Genomic DNA, 13509 nt, shown 5'->3' with positions numbered 1-13509 from the left:
TTAATTTCACACACTCTAAACAATACAGAGAGTTCACAAATTCCAAAACAAGACGGAACTTGGTATATTCTCCAAATCTGACACAATTGTTTCAGCAATGATGTTTCCCCCTTGTTGGTCTGCAGTGGTTTTGGTATTGATGTGCAGCTTAGAGAATGTCAACGCGACAGGTGAGTTTAGTTATATCATTTTTGTAAATGATGTTAACAATGTTTGTGAAAAAACCACATTGGACATTGTTGAATGGAATCGTATGCAGTAGTTAATGAATAGTCGGGACGAAATTGTAAACTCCACTAGTATCATATTTTCAATGAAAATCTCTTTCCGAGTCAACGGTCGTTTTTTAGATCATAGAAACGAGTAAACTCGGGTAGTAAAAACCTACGAAGCACTCTTAACGAAAACTGTTGTCGACATTAAGCACCATGCTTAGAACAATAGGCACACAAGTATAAGGATATACTGCAGTTTATAATGTTATTATACTGTCAAGTTGTAAGTATTGCGAAAACACATACAATGTAATTCATATGAAGTTGATCATCTATACTTATGATTCAATTGACGAGGACGTAACAACCGCAATAGTGAATAAGTCATTTTTTTACCCACCTGTATTTGTTAAAACTACAGAATAATCTTTGTGACGTAGGTATTTCTGACTAACCTGTGACCTGATAAAGAAACCTAGCCTATAAAATGCTCTCCTTGATCAAACACTCTGTTTGCTGTTGCTAATTTTTATTACCATGTCAATAAATTCACTGAATAGTTTCGTATTTACAATTTATAAATCATAACGGAAGGTTACTACTATAAGCGTTGGGTGCGGGTTCAGTTTTATTGTGCACAAACAATGTCTGACACGGATGCTATTTTTTGTGTGTTATTTTTTATTGACAATTTGTTTTTGGTTTTCATCGCTATACTGATACTAAAGTTATATGCATGAAACTCGGCCACCCACGGTGAATTGAGAGTCAGTGCAAAACTACTTACCCAATTAGCTACCCGGCCCATAAACAAATCGCTACTAGAAGTGTACGCATCGATGATATCACTATTCTTTATTCTTTAGTCAACGCAGTCTTGTAATGTACCATAATTGTGAAATGTAAGCAGGAGAATTTCAGTTACGGCGCAGTTTTTAGTAAACTATCCGAATGAATGTTTGTTTATGAAAATGTAACTCCAATTTCGATCTTAACGATGGCGCCAATCACTGCATCACATACTTAATCCCATACCGGTGATAAACATCATCAGTATCGCAAAAGGGCGACCTAAAGGGTCACAACAAGTTCCTTGTTAGTTTCGTGATAACATGGCGTTCGCCATTTATACACACATTTAATTGAAAAAATCTATAAAAAACATGCACGATATAATCGTGCATTACGATGACATTATTAATACTATAGTCGAAAAGTATGTGCGATAATCATGATAGTATTATAGAATTAAAATACAAAGTCAAGTTGTAGTCGAGTAATCAATAACATGTAATCTTCGGTAGAAGGTATTTTGTTGGTCTAAATCAGAGTATTTATTTTGTTTTTCAACCAATGCCATGGGCTGGCGTACAGAGAAATATACTCTATAATCTGCGAAGAGGGTTGTGTTATCGTCTGGTTTGTACACCGGCGATGTCGCTCACCCCGACAGACGAATCACCATTCCACAAAACCATTTAGTTTTGCTTGGCCATAGACTTATAATTCGATGGCTTGGCAAAGCACTCAAATCGAACTGACACTTGCCGTCATTATGGGACCTATGTTGAACTATGTCGATAAGGAAAAGCGATGATTTCATGAACACAACTCTATCAAAATATATACTAACTGATTACATATTTTACAAGTAAAAAATAAATGATTTATGAATTTTACGAATACAACTGCAACTTTCAAAAACAAAAGCTATAAAAATAATTTTGTATTACTAGTACAAATTAGTTTTTACGAATACAAACAAAGATTATATGAGCACAAATAGAGGTTTTAGGAATATAAATATGTCATTATTAATGTAAATTCTTGCACATAAATATTTTTGATTGTATTGACACGCTCGGCCTTCTGCAGTAGAATATTTACATTAATTAAGCAAAGACTATGTTTATTGTTATTCTCGGGGAGGAGGCCACCCCACTGAACGTTTTATGTTACTTAGACGCGCACCACTGTAATTTTGATTAAACTGTATAAACTGTAAGACAATTCTGAGCTATACGACTATACCCAGCGAACATTGCCTGTGTCGTGTCATTACGAAACCGGGCTGTCACTCAAATGTGCTTTTAAAGATGGAACGTCCTCGATTGACCTTCACGCGACCGATGTGCCTATCACGTGATCGGCATATGACGGCGCGGCCCATCGAGTCCACCCAATAAAAACACGAGGTGTAATGATGCAAAGTTGCATTTTGACACAAGAATCAGCAAATATTTGAAAAAATAGATTGAGCATAATGCTGCTCTGGATTGACTGGTTAGATCTTCCCAGCAGTGGGGTGATGAAACTGAAACGAACACGTCGTGAGACTCGAACTCAAAATTAATTTACTCTTCAATACTGTACATACAATGAGTGTAACAGGGGAGAACTCGTAAAACTAGAACGCAGCTGCTCCTAATACGAAAGCCAAAAACACACAACGTTCCATTGAATCCCGACGCAAAAATACATACAACGTTGCATTAGATCCCTACAAGTAACAATTACATGTTTAGAGCGGGACGTTCTCATTGACTCATAAGAAACGCTTATTCCGATGTTCGAACAAATATTGGCCAAATTACCGCTCGTTGTGCTAGTTTCCCATAGTACTACATGCATAAATGATATACTGAGAAAACATATAACTGTGAAAATGATGATTCTTTGAAATATACTGTCAATAAATGTGAACACGAACATACAGTATACTATAAACAGTCAAGGTTATATATAAAAATCGAAATTTAGTACACTTAACAACTACGTTCTACTTCGGGGCGGAGCTATGTCACAGAGCATTCTATGTTGCTAAGGCGTGCATCACTGTAAAAATCAAGCACTCTGCGATGCCAGCTTGGTTACTTTAATCGGAAACCCCCTTGTCAGCTAGCATGCATCTGTAGCGATGTCGCAAAATACGTTAAATGTGGTATTTCCAGGCTTTGTCGTCTTGTCTGTAGTTGAATGAAACCTGTCTTGATTTACAATAGTTTCCCTTCAATTTCATTTTCAGGACATCTGAGCTTATTCTTAAAGCTTTGAATACTCGTACAATAACATTCGAAGTGTGAAATACTGACCGAGATTGAATATACGGCACACATTCAGCTTGACGAACAAATTAAAACACAAAACTATATATACGCCTGGACGCCCATTCGTTAATAAACAACTGATACACGTTGTGTGAAAGCTTCACTTCAAATAAACAACAATTGTGAGAGCTAATTAGATTTGAACTTTTCTGGTAAACTGAAAAAAAACAAGTGGGGATAATGGCTAATTTGCATAAACAATCACTAAATAAGAAGAATGTTAATGCTCATAATTAAAATAGATGTTACAGTTCCAAATTTAAACCTATTATCGATTTGTAAAAAGCTAAATATAGTGCATAATATTGAGATCTTGTAATTACTTTTTTGCACCACGTTTCTTTTTGATTATTTATGTTCAGCCTTGCTAAATCTTGCTATGCATTCAGAAGAGAGAATATTTGTACCTGTTTTCTATATTTTATAATCATCTTTTGAGTATGTTCCACTATTCACAATGCTGCGAAATTTATAATACTTTGTTTTCACCAGTGTTGGTTACCAGGGAGTGAAAACGCCCGAATGTTCGCTCTTAAGAGTATTATTACTCAAATCCAATAGACATATTCATCTGTTTGCAACTTCGAAAACCAGTAATATCAGTCAAAACCTATATTATATTACCCAGACTAAAAGCTATCACATTTGATTTGATTTCAACAATTCTATGGCAATAATGATTGTCTCAAACCAGTTCTGCAAATGATAAAAATGTATTACAGTGTTTCTGGCAATGAATAATTAAAATATTGGCTTTTTACGTAATTCTGTTGAAAGGTCAATATGTGGTCTTACATAAACAAAATAGAGAAGTTACATGGAATCAGGCAAGAACATATTGTAAGTTTAGTAATGCTCACCTAGCAGACATCCGTTCCAGTCAGGAAAATTCATATGTGAGAGCATTGCTGTCTTCAGCTGAAGGTAAGCTACACATCAATAATGCCCGGGTACATGCAAATATGACTGAAAATTGCAATCTACAAAAAATAGCAATGAACAACTGTATGCAACCAGTTCATTTGCAACAATATTCTGATCTATATTCTAATTTTCCGAGCCATCAAATCGTGATATATTTGCATGGTGCCAATTTGACAATGTTTAATTAATGTAGTATAGTAGTATGTTCAATGAACAATATTACTTTTTTTAAAGATTCAACATTTTACTAAATCAACAAACAGATTTTAAAAAATAACGGGTTTTCAATGTTTATAGAAAAAAGGATGTGACACTGACACTCCAAAAAATCCCACTAGCCTTACATCAAATTACTAAATATTCCTACTCCATTGTTGGGAAACATGTTAAATTTTTCGATAATGTTTCTGAATGATCAAATACAATACAATTATTGTTTGTATAATTTTGATACATGATATGATGTTGTTTGTCAGTTAGGTATTTTTGACTTAGTATATTATTACAAGCTACCTTTGAAAATGTCTTATAGGCAATGTTTGGATTGGTGTAAATGATCTGTACAACGAAGGTACATTTGAATACATGACAGGGGGGCGTGTAACATATACAGATTGGAATATTGGTGAACCTAATAATGGTGGAGAGGATTGTGTTGAGATGAGGTAATTTTAATATATAAGATTTATATTTCATTGTTTAAGGATGAACAATTTGATTTCATATTGATGTTTCATATTTGTTTGATTTGTCTCATATTTACTGCATAGCGTTATTATCTTTATATTACAGAAGGGAATTTGGGTTTAAATGGAATGACGTTCCATGCACAAAGCAAAACTGGGGTTATGTGTGCCAGTATTACAGTGAGTCGTTTTTTATACTATTTATCTTTAATAATAATATAGATAATTTTGCAATACAAATTGCAGAATATAAATAGTTATTACAAAATCCTCATTCACAAGAATTGTGTATATAATATTTATCTATATACATGAGCTCGCCAATCTCAAATACTCATTTCATTGGGCGCGTCAAGGAGCTCGCGTCAACAATCAGAGTTGCTGTTTCATAAATGTGAAGATCGAAGAGCTCATGACATATTAAAACAATGGCGGCGTGTATGTTTTGCTGATTTACCTAGAATCAAGAACACAAGATCTATATTCGTTGACACGTTTTCAAAATGTCTTATTCCAACTGTGGAAATTATTTGCAGGCAAGTGAATAAGCAATGAGGGATGTTTAAATATTTGTGCAAACTGTGTTTTAGTAAACTGAAAAAAACTGTTAACATATCGACTTGTCCGATTCGGTCTCTTCGTAGCGACTGCGTTTGCAACAAACACGTAATTTTCCACTAAGAGGTTTTTTTGATGATCAGTAAGTTCGTTTAGAGAAAAAGCTAGTAACACCACTATCTTCGTCTCATTTTCTTTTTCTGAGTCAATATCTAAATGCAATAAATATATTATTATTATTATAATTTTCGAGTATGTGCTGTTTCTTTCATGAGTTCTGATTAGGTGATGCACATGAGCCGAAGTGAATCTTATAATCGTTTGAGGGCGTGCGACATACAGTAAATCGTGGTGAAATTTACCAAGGGTCAATGTTAAGGCTTAGGCAGAATAAATGGTCCTTGGCTGGCGAAGATGACCATCATCTCGTTTTCTGGCTTTTATTTATGCTGTTTGAAGTGTAACCAAGTCCACATATTTCTGGAGTCAATGTATTTTGTTTTCATTATTACTGTACACTGTAATGATTGATATTGTTAGTATGACTGCCTGTTTGATTTGAACAAATTGTATCATGCAATTGAGGACATGAGAGTGGGAGAGTGTATGTGAGCGTGTGCATAGTGTGGGTGCTTGTCTTATTTGTTATGTTTGTTACAATTAGTTGTTCACTCGGACTTGTTTTGTAATCAAACTATAACATGTCATTGGTGGTAACTATAAGTGATTGCCAGTCGTGTATTGGAGTACATAATTGTGTAATTGGTCAGTTTTGCAAAGGTGTATTTCAATATGGCCGCCTTATTGTGTTCGTTTTGAAAAATAAATCTCACATTTTAGTATGCCTGCTTGTCTGAATTGATATCTAGTTGTTTACTCTTAGTTGTTGAACTAAATTATACTCTCATATGCTAGACGCGAACTGCACAGTTTTAAGATGGTGTGTTAGCTTCTCTAAATAACTGGTTCTTAATGAAAATTTAAGGGTGCATGTGTGAAGCAGAGTTTAGTTGTTTACCCTGATCGTATTTGTAAACAAGATACAATTTGTGACGGGTTGCAATAATTGTATTGTGTGTCGAAACATTTTTGTATAATTAGTGCATTTTTAAAAAATAAATTGCAATGTTACTGTATGTCTTACTTTTGACAGTAAATGACACTTATATCATTGTCGCGAGGTCACAGGTTTAGGTCAAATATGAACACAAAACAACAGCCATATTCAATTTTACCATCTCGTGTACAGGTTAACCAAATCAAAATTACACACATGTAACAATGGCATACTTTAGATTGATGCACGCATTCATTCATTAAGCATTTATCATTGTTTATTTCCAGCATGTGATTCGCCATCTGTGATAAATGCTCGACTAATTTCATGCTCGAATGGTATGAAATATAACAGTAGGTGTACATATACTTGTAATAGTGGTTATACAGCAATGTCTTCTTTGGTCACAACTTGTGGACTCAACGGTCAGTGGTCAAGCATAATCAATTGTAGAGGTGAGAGACTTAATGTTAATCAATGTGACATAGAAGTGGTCAGTGCCCCCGTATTTTCTTTTTTTAATATACTTTCACATACATTAACACATGATTGACTTGATACCACATTATCTGCCAGTAGATATTTAATCATCCAGGAATTGAATTCAGCGACTGATGTTTCAACTACATATTAAACACATTATGTTTTGTTCGTTATTTACAGTTATTATCTGTGATATACCACCATCTGGGTCAAATACTGAATTGTCATCATGCTCAAATGGTGTGATGTATGGCAGTCTGTGCCGATACACATGCATCAATGGGTACGAAGCGTTCACATCGATGGTTACAACATGTGGGAGTAATGGTCAATGGAGTTTTACTAGTATCATATGCAACAGTTAGTCTTGTTTACATGCAATTTTGACGAGAGTAATCAATTTACAAACTTCATATATTACGCCAGGCTAAATACTCTCACCATAACCATAATATTACATTTACCATGTCCATGTCATGTCACAATGCCTATTGTATGTAATGGTGTAGCTATTGTTCCACTTGGCTTAAAATCCAATTGTCATTGTTGCATTTACGTCTTCTGCAATGAATTATTTCGTCATCCAGATCTCAGAAACGAATAATCAGACTCACATAAAACGTTGTCAATTTCCTAGGCCTTGACTTGATCGTGTACAGTGGCGAATTCCTTTCACTACCTTGTCGACGATCTTGAAAACACTTTTTATTTAAAATACTACGCCAACGCCAGAGAGTTTAAAAAAAAATCGAATCAGTCACACGATTTGGCCACCATCTGGATTTCATGAGTGCTTAACCAATCGACTTGAAATTGTGCATATAGTATCTATGCTGAATCTTCTTATGAGAAGAATAGAAACGAATTTGCACAGGTACATGGTTTTGCCCCTGTCTTGGATTATGTATTTGAGTACACCGCTGAACGTCATATTTCAGGAATTGGTGTGCGTATTGCCCCCTCAGTGAAGTGGTATCTGAGGTTCCAAGACCTGTCCGAGGTCCTAGGCATTTTGATGTGTTGTTGTCGCATTATTGATATATAGCTTTTTCGAAAAAAAAAAAAAAAAAAAAAAACATGTTGCAGCGTCTCGTATTCAAAATGTCTGTCTGTATTACAGATGTACAGAATCCTCTACGGTTTCATTTAGTGATATAATACATGAACTGGATTTTGAATTCTTTAAACTTTATATACACTATGTACATTGTCGTTCCGTATATACATACATTTTTTTCTTTTGTTGTAAGGCGAGTATCTGCCTTCTTGATACAAACATATTCTATAGAGTATTTGTTTATATTAAAATATATTACTTGCTACAACGTCATCATATTAATCCATTCTCGCACTTCTAGTTATGTTCCGCGGTTATACAAGATTTGTTACAAATAACACTTATATATGTTTGAACGTACACAGAAGACAGTGGCAAAAACAGAACTGGGTCGAACCACCCTCTTCGAGCACTGTGCAAAGCAGTGGCGGAGGTATATTTCAGCGCTCGTATCTACAAAGAAAAAATAGTAAAAAAATGACATTGACAGTCAATGTCGGATTGTACGTACGTACGTACAACGTTAATGTATGAAATATATTTCGAGCACTGTAAATGTGTTAAACATTTTTCGAAACATTTTTTTCAAAGACATTGTAGTTTCAAATATTTGTGATTGTTGTGAACCGCGTTATCTATTATGGCGGCACTCGCCTAGAATGAAATGTCTATTTTATTTGTTTCCGCATAAGCAAATAATATATCCGTGAGCAGAACTCCAGTAATTCACATTTTTAAAAAGATGTAATCCATGATTATTCCAATTATGATTATTATAAATTATTTAAATTATTCAAATTAAATTATTACTAATACTATTATCCGTTTTTGGACTTGTATCTACTTCTCCTCTAGTCATATTTAAATATCACGTAATTTTTTGTATTTTAAATACAGGTTACGTACCGGAAGTGGGAATATGACCTCTTTGAAGAGAAATAGCATATTTGCTGGGGCTAATTAACGTGTGTATAGCAAAATAGTCACCTTCTCCATTGACATTAGATGCCTTAGTGACTTTCGATCCACGAAACGCCTTGGGACAAAACAATCCATCAGATGTTCGACTGTGCTGAACTAATTTTTGTATTCACTATGTTAAGCAAGTCAATTGAAAGTGGAATGTTTTCTATTATGTTGAAGCGTGAAAACATTGTTCCGATAGGGCAAGATATTCTCACTCTTTTGTAAAACGTGATATTACTTTTTGGTATTAATTTTGAGGACCATACACCATTCTTTCTTTTGCGAATTGCAATTATTGTGAATGTTCAGCGACTGATCGTTCATCTCTAACACGACTATTGATTTTGGAATAATGGATGGAATAAATAGGGTATTTAACTAAAGGTTGCAACTCATGATTTTGATCTGTGATTACATTGGCATTTAAATATTTAACCAAGTGAAAACATAACAAGTTACTAATTGCAACTAATGGTTATCAACATTCAAACACATTAGTGTGTCTAATGCCGTTTAAATATAAAATTAAAGTAGTGTAAACTAAACTTGACAGATACAGTTGATGTGTACAAATAAGGGTATCCGTTTTGTGTGTGAAATTGTTTGATGCTAGCAGAGTGCTGACTATATTGCCTGTGTACCAACTGGTCATGTGACCTCATTACTTGCCAAGTTTTATAAATGTTATTATAAATAGTAGGCTATTATGTACAGTACATGTATTTGACCTCATTAATTATGCACACATGCTTTTCCCAGAGATACAATATAGACACACGTTTATTACTAACTTGGCACTATCGAAAAAAATGTAGGATAAGATGGCCGTGTGACCGATTAATTATGCATATACTAATTCTTAGATATTTTATAGATGTAAATTTTGTGGCAGATTTGAATAATGCTGGTCATGAATGATAGGCAAACATGCTTTTAATATTAAAATAACGTTTAGCCGAGAAAAGATCACTGGAAACCGTTAACATGTCCACAGCAACGTTGTTCAACAGCCTGTCTGAATTTAAAATTATTGATAAAACATAGTTATCACCGACATACACTGCATGTCATGTAAATTGTTTTACAAAATTGCATAAAATTAATCTAAACATCTTAAGAAACACTAACCACACTGATTTGGTTTAAATTTGGTTTGTAGCATGCAAATGCGAGTGCACAAAACTTTCAATTTTCAGAGTTGGTTTCATAGTTCGGCCTTTAGAAGTATCCTATTTCACACATTTCTTGTATCATCCGTGATCTGTTGTTATTGCATCATTGGCATATAAACTGAAAGTTGAATTAAATTTATTAGTGCAATAAATTCAACGATTTATCATGTTGTGACACTTTAATCAGTATTTGTATATATAAGTGGTTTGATAAGTGTTTGGCGGTCCCTGTCTTGAAATGCAGATACATTAGTATACATTATCTGGTTATGACACATTCCACATTTCAGACATAAGTTCGAAACAATGCATCTCTTAATGTTCTCATATTAACGGTTATCAATTAAAGTTAGTGTTATTACTTCACAGCATGAGATTATCCTGTTTGTACCAAGATCCAATTAATAAGCTAACACTATTACATTTATTATTAGGGATCACATGTGATGTACCGCCATTAGGGACAAACACCGGATCGCCATTTTGTACAAATGGAGTGAACTATGGTAGCCAATGTCAATATACATGTGATACTGGACATGAAGCTGTGACACTATTGGTTACATCATGTCAGTCAAATAGCGAATGGAATGTAACTAGTATCATATGTAACGGTATGTACAAAGGTTTATGTTTATTAAGGAAATACAAAGAAAGACATAATAATTTTTGTCAAAGGTATTCGTTGTTAGTTCATCCATATTGTTGACTTGATAATATCTGTAAGTTGTCTTCTTATCCATCGTCCGCCTGCACAGTGTTGTTCCGTTTTGACATTCCTCCCTCAGCAACTCCGTGCGGTAACTCCATTCATAACCGTGTATGTCACAAGGCCGGTAAAGCATAATAACGTAATGATTTACCATCTCCAGTGCAACTAATAAACGAACACATAAGACTTGGAAACTAAGTAGCTTGAATAGCTTTGTCTAAATATCCTCATGAAATACTTCAAGATGATAGTGCAGTGCTTTGCTGGAACATTCACCTTAAAAATTAAAATGCTTCTTATCCATTAGGATCTTGATTGAGTAGTCCGACCCAAGCCTTTACAATAATATATCTGTTTATTTCCAGTTGTCACATGTAATATACCACAACATGTAACTCACGCTAAACTATAACAGTCAGTGCAAATACATAGGTATAGTATCAAATACGTTAACACCTGCATTCACATTAAAGTGTCATCTGACGTATGTTATATTGGTTTTTCATGCCAAATATAATCCCGTGACATCAAACAATTACTTGCAGTTACCCATTGTGATATTCCGCCACCTGGGTCAAATACTGAATGGCCATCTTGCTCAGATGGTGTGAATTATGGTAGCCAATGTAATTATACATGTATTAGAGGGTATGAAGCTGTGACATCGATGGTTACAACGTGTGAGAGTAGAGGTCAATGGAATCATAACAACATTATATGCAAAAGTAAGTAGATGTTATATTGCAAAACTACGTTAATAACTTCGCCTTCCCTGTTTGAAATTTTACATTCTTATGACGATATTACCGACTTAGCTATATAACATGTGTTTGTGTCCATAGTTCGCATGCATTTGTATTTGATGGGTTTTAAAGGGCAGTAGCCGTCGCGCAATGCATGCGCGAGATATGGGTCTCGTATAAACAAAGATGGCGATTTTAACTGTAGCACACACCAACTAGAACAAACTGTAATGTTACCAAGCTTTAATTAAGTGTTTTGTTTTGGTGTCTGGGAGGTATCGAAGAAGTCGCCGGCGGTGATTAGTGCAAGCAACACTCTTATCCGTGATTTCATTAGAAAAAAGCATTGGATTGTGAGAAAATGAAATAAATATAAACATAAAATGTTGCACGAGTACCGCCCTTTTAAGCAGGGGTGTCGTCACCTACGCATGTGTCAGATGGTCATAGCGTGTCATTGTCTACAAACAAGCGTCTACCCATTTACGTTTTTAGCGTGTGTTATCATCGCTTGGGATTCAATTCCAGCGCGTGCGCAGGTGACAACCCTCCCGCTTCAAACGCAATTATTTTACCTTATTGCATACTTTGTATTTCTTCACACAGGAATAGTTACTTCAACATTGCACCAGAGTGAATATAGTTCACCGATTACAGATATACCACATTCAGAAGAAAGTCTTGGAACAGTATCAATAGGTTATAATGTATTTATTTCCGACACTCGAATACAATAGTTTGATATCTTAAGTGAATATTATTCAACTGATAGTGTTACTAGTATTCGAGTCATACGACTTACTTGTACCAAAACAATCAGTAGCTTATTTAATTTTGAGAGAGGTGAAATTCACTTGACATTATAAATTGTGATTTTAATCGTCAATATTATTCCAATAAATGAGTATAACTACTAACATTAAATATTTTAGAATAGAATATAGCGTAGTTAGTTCCCTCGAAGTACGTCGCCATCTATGTCAATTCCATTACTATTTCCTTCTGATCTTAAACTAGAATGGCTTAAACTTATGATTTGCACAATGGGATGAGCATTCATCATTCAAAGTATGAATATATACTGATAAAGGCAAATGTCATTACAAACATGACCAAATTGGGCAAAGCCTGATGCAATCTGGGAACTGATTTCTGTACTTATCTGAAATACCTTTCGGTGTAAAAGTATAATGGGGGGAGTGCATGTATTTACACATCTAATAAATCAAATAAATAAATCAAGTTTACACATATAACTAATTTAATATTTATAGACGTGATAATCTGAGGGATTGTCAAAAGTATGTGCACCTTAAATCATAGTGATATATTACTTCTTAGATGGGAAAGGTTTAAACTTCTTTTCTGTGATAACAAATGGCTACGTGTTGCATGTACCAAACATAATGTAGATAAATCAGTGATAAACGTGCATAGCTTATTGACAAATTTGCTGACAACTTTTCTAACACCACATATTTTAAAGACTAGTTCATAAATTACTATCCACATAAATTTAGTTTATTTAGGTCATTTTTGATATCAGTCGAATACATATTTTTGAAATTACAATAAACACGTAGACATATCATTAAAATATTGGTGGCGCTGGACTATAACTGTAGAAGCCAATTGTTTCGTAGTGTATTGACTCCAGTCGTACATTTATCCACATGAATTCAAATAACGTATGTAAATTACTGAACTTTGAACATTTTTTTTATCAAGCTACTGATCCGACTAGGCCGGCACACATTTTTGAAAACACTCGCAAAGGCTATTGCAGTGATACCACACATTATTAATAACCACAGTTGGTTAAGAAATGG

This window comes from Saccoglossus kowalevskii, chromosome 16, assembly GCF_978046115.1.
Source record: "Saccoglossus kowalevskii chromosome 16, keSacKowa6.1, whole genome shotgun sequence".
NCBI lineage: Eukaryota > Metazoa > Hemichordata > Enteropneusta > Harrimaniidae > Saccoglossus > Saccoglossus kowalevskii.
Note: the sequence above shows the minus strand (reverse complement) of the source record.